The following is a 5,533-nucleotide window of genomic DNA, read 5'->3' on the forward strand; positions in this document are numbered from 1 at the left end:
ACATAGAGAGTTCAGCCCTGGTCCTCATGTTCATTTTAATTCAGTTCTTCACTTTCTAAAATGAAATTATTGACATCACTGCAACATATTTCTGGAAGACAGGGCTTTAAATCAGATAATATGGGGATAGGTGCCTCCCATTTCCCCTCATCTCTTGATTGTTTCAAACAAGAAATTACAATGTAAATATCAAAAGAGACACGTGGCATCAGAAGCATTCATATTTTGAGCTTCACATCACTAATAAATGAGGGCTTTCACCCTCTTATCCATGAAAAACCAGAAAAATGTGTTCTCAAAATATATAATGTAAGAAAACTATGCAATGGTGATGCTGTAAAACTGCATGTATCGAGTTTTCTTCAGGTTTTATAGTAATCTAGTAATGTTGTCCCTTCAAATAATTCTCTTTAAGGTTTTTTTCACTCTATAAACTGCTTATCAGTGCCAAAGGTTGCTCAACAAATAGAAACGTATGCGACGCCTACAATTGAAATAAAGTGAGAAAATAAATGTGACACAACACAACTCACATACAAAGTACAGAGAAGCGTTATGGAAGTAGCTGCGATGCACGGTGACTTCCATAAATACGCTATCCAACTGGTGAATTAGTGTTTCTTTGTGCATTCAATGGGATAGTAGTGACCCAGATCATTTTATAGATGTAGTTACGTTGCCAGCACATGTTTTCTGCAAGCATTTTCTCAGGCAGCAGAGCGTTGAACTCCTGGGGTCATCTTAATTCGAAAACAATCGCTACTACTTTTCAATCAGAAGGCCGTGAAGGGACCGAAGCACCTTGAGTTTGAGAGCGGCTACAAACTGCTTTCGTAATCAATTTTCTGCAGTGTGCAACATGTTTGCCTTTCACTTGAAACAGAATGATTCATCAAGGCTAGTGCTATTCTCCCCATGTTGAATATTTTCTGTGCACGCACACACGCCTGGGCATCAGCAGCCTCTGAAAGTTGACATGACTGTCGATCCTCAGTGGGTTGCAGACTGGAATATAAACCTTTCAGAGTCATGGCTGAAGCTTGTTTAATTACTTGAAGGGTTAAAACCGCTTCCCTCCCCCAGCAGCTGCAAAGTTCGTATTTCCCCATTTCTATCTGCAGAAGTACAATATTATCATTCTGTTTTGGTGTCTCACTATGTGCAGATACATCCTATAGTCTTCCTCTGGCTTTTTACCTCGTATTGCCTTTTTCATAAAGTTTGGGATCCATTTGCAGACCTTGTGTGCTGTATGAATCTCCTTTGAGGCAACGTGAAAGCAACAGCAATGCTGTGAAGCCGCCAGAAGTGACAGAACTCAGAGCAGAGTTGTGTGGCACTATACAGTTATTGCTTCCAGGCACACAGCTCCTACAAGAGCAAAGCACAAAAGAAATAGAAGTCTGGTTTTTGGTGAGAATTACAATGATGAATGTGTACTTATACAGCATTAGTTAAAAGTTCATAACAGAAGCAGCGCGTGGAGTTGAGGGTGAAAACACACATTAAATTACCTTCTTATAACATCTTATTGTGTCAAGTCTCATAAAGTTGTTCTTTTATAGAAACATCATCCAATTAGCACAACAAGAACTAATTCAATGAGTAGATGGATTAACTACATGATGTTATGATAAGTAATAGTTTAGGGAAATAATGTAAACGTTAGTGGTTGAATGAAAGTTTCTTTACAGTTAGCTTCATGTTGACAATGCAGTGATTTTCAGCAGTAATTGTTTGGTTTTGTGAAATTCTAAACATTTTCATCACATATACTCTACTTCAACAAAGAAAAACTTTCAAGTTTGAGTTTAAAGGTAAATATGGCATGATTTTACTGGTCTGGGCCACTCAAAAGGAAATTGAACTTTATGAATTATGATTAGTTTGATGAATGGATGATGTCTCATGACAAAAACAGATCATCAAAGACTCAAACTGTAAATAAGTTCGATAAAAGCACATGTTCAAATTTTTTTTTAATCAATTGGAATCAAAGATTACAGGACAAAAAAAACCATCGACAAATGCATGGGAATAATGTCAGACTATATAAAAACTAAGTGATTCAGTGCTTCTTAAACAGACAATAGTCTGGGGTCCTTGGGGTTTACCGCTATACTGCTGCACTAAATCTCAGGAAATAAACAACTGCCATTTTTTTTTTTGTGCTACCAAAGCTGTACAGGTTTTTCATGAAATCATCTGCTATGCACCTTGAGCTGCCTACCAGGCAGCATTCGTTCCCTCTCCAGAAATGACTCACTCCAGAAAATTAATTTTTTGTGTTATTGCTGTGTTCCCTCTTTTAAATTAAAGCATTGGAAATAAACACAGGTGCATTTGATGAAGCCACCAAAACACTCAGTTAGAAAGAAACATTGAAATGAGACTGTTGCTAATCTTAATTAGCGCGGCTGCAATATCAACTGCATTTGTCCAAGGATCTGTGTATAATCAATAAATGAGTACATGGTTTGTCGAGTTTGACGAAGGCAAACATTTATTTGAACAAAATTTTTTTTTGAAATGGCAGCGATGCATAAAGATGTAAAGAGGCTGCTATAAAAACAGTTCAAATACTCACTGTCACTCAAAATCGAACACGAGAGATGGGCCTTGGCCTTCAAGGACACTCATATTTGTAGCTGGTATAAAAGGATATGGGCTCAGAGCTGCAATCCAAGGACAGAAAAAGAGAGCGTTTTTAAACCTATACGTTCTGCACGCATGCTTGAATGGGTCACAGTTTTGGTTTTTCATTCTTTTTTCCCCTCAGGCATTGTGGGTAAAAAAAATAGATTCATTTTTGCATAATAGTGAAACTCCAGTGATACAGTTTAGTTGTTGTTTATCCCGAGCCCATGTACACGACTAAATTCACTGATTGTGGGTTCAGCTCCTCACTCGACACTCAGAGAAACCAAACCCCTTACCAAACACAACACAAACACAAACAAACACACAGGCGCAGTGATTTGCAAACACCGTAAAACCCATATGTACTTGACAATGTATCAGATGAAGAGATGTAGTCTGGTTTAAAGCTGATGCCGGACACCTTTCTGCATTGAAAGTGCCTTTTCGGATGCGTGAGCCGGCCACACCACAATCACGGGCGAAACCTCAGATCATCATAAATGCTTCCTTTTGAGCTACGCAACAACAAGCTGAATGCATTCTGTGCTCCTGTCATCTTCTTTTGGGGAAACTTTGGCAAAGTTGAACCCTGGAAAGTTCTTTTTTCGGGATTCTGTACAAATGTACGCAATTCCAATGAGTAGTGAAGCATAATATTGTGAAAGCTGCATTTGATGTGTGCAGGTACCCCACAAATTGCTCCTAAATTACAAGTTCCTGCAGTAAGTGATAGTTCGTCATGCAGTCAGTTTTACAGGTTTCCAAAATGTGACAGTTGTAGGGCAGCTTTTTTTACTTTCACGCTGAGCCTTTTGTGCTTTTTGTTCCGGTATCAAAGCGAAAGCAAACGTCACCTAATCACGTATACTCTGTTTTCTGCAAATACCCATCTAATCATATTAAATGAATTGCATATCAACCGACCAGCAGTCGCTCGCTTTGACCACTCGCTGCTATGTCCCAATTAACCTCACATATTATCTGTTGGCTGCGACATCACTGCGACTAAACAGCCAGCTGTGCCCTGGCTGAAGCTCCTGTTTCCAGCAGAGAATATTGTCCCCAGGGATGCAAATAATCTCTCCCTTTTAAGTTGCTATAAACCACTGAGAATAAGCAACTTGCCAAGCTCCCGCACAGCGGCACAGCAGAGCTCCCTGCGGTAATGAAACACCTTCCCTTTCTTCTTTCCATCAGCCCATAATGCCAAGGATATCAGGATATCTCACTCTTTCATTTAGTTCTCTTGCTACACAGAGATTATAGGATCACACCATCAGTGTGATATCAAGACTTGACAGCATTAAGTTATTCCACCCACTCCATGTACAAAATCTGACATTACATGGGCAAATTACATGTGGGCTGCAGTTTTGAAAAATATGCCAGCATATGGATGATAACTTAAAAAAAACAAACAAACAAAAGTAGGACTGTGATGTTAAGTTTCAAAATTCAGGTGATACAGTGAAATTGTGTCATTTGTATTTGTGGTTAACTCCCACTCACTGCTTCTGATATTTCCCTACCCGTCCGTTGGTAAATCAGATCACGAGGCATCTCGATTGCGTGTCCTCGTGTGCACCCCCACTTTAAGACATGTTTACCGAACATACAAGCCATAAAGTCTCCAGGAGATTGCGCCATTAACTCCATTAATCTTTTGTTTTGCATTAATTATTTCAGCACAACATTGAGGAGAAAGAAACAAATCAATCAGGAGGAAGAAATCTGCAAAAAAAAAGGGCTGCGTAATTGGAGCAATCAGGTTGCGCAGGAAGAAGGGCAGAAAGCACGAGGCTCAGCGAAGAACAAACATATGCACTCATCTTCTAAATCCATAGCAGCGTTATACAACCACTTAACACCTCAATGTTCTCGCAGTGATCAATGTGTGAGCCGCTGTCATCCCAGTTAGATCATCTGATGCTTATTCCTGTGATAAGATTGCGCTTTTCTGTTTCTTTATACCTTTTTTTTTGTTAAAACATGGCTGTGAGACTGTGTGTAGTGTATTCTAGTAAAACTAGTTCAATGCCTGTATTTTCCTCAGTGAAAGGGGAAGCATTATAGTGTTGTTGATGATAGTACTCAAGCCTCACAGGGAGAAAATCTCTTGGGTTTGAGTCTGGGTTTGACTATATTCGTGTTTGGAGTTCTCCATGTATTTTGTGTGGACCTATTGTCATAAAATACGCATGTAAAAGCATGTTCCTCAGTGACGACTCACAAGAGATTTTAAAGGCACTTTCATTGAGCCTCAGGCCTCTTATTTGATTGTTCTCATATTTATTCTCTTTTTCTTTTCTCTTGAACTGCCCTGATAGTCTAGTTACTTTTCAATGTATTACATCATTATTTACAGACGTTTGCTTCGATTTACCTGAATAAAATATTTTTGTTCAAAGCATTGTTTAAAGAAATAAGGACTTTAAATTGTTCACAGCTGTGACTCGAATTGAAATTGGGATTGTCTTAAAAAAAAAAAAAAAGAATAATCTTATTTGCAATGCATATCAAGAGTTTTCATTAATAGAAGCCGTGGACATAGCAACTGATGGCTTATGATTTGAATAAATGGCGTTAAAAAATATATATTCTTTAAAGCACAATTTCCAAAAATTACTTATTTACAATATGTGAGTATTTATAATTTTGTATTTTGTGCCATTTTGTGTTCCTGAATATCAGAAACCAATCAACAGAATAAATACGCACAGTAGTGAAATAGCAAAAAAACAAGTTTCATCACTTTCCATTAGCTCTTAAATAAATTAACATGAGAGTAATAAAGTGAGACAGCATGTAGGTGGGTTTTTTCTCCACTATTTAATTTCATGGTTTTAAGGTCAAGAAATTACATCATTTATTGGCTCAGATCGAACAGTATACT

This window comes from Blennius ocellaris (genome assembly GCF_963422515.1).
Source record: "Blennius ocellaris genome assembly, chromosome: 16".
NCBI lineage: Eukaryota > Metazoa > Chordata > Actinopteri > Blenniiformes > Blenniidae > Blennius > Blennius ocellaris.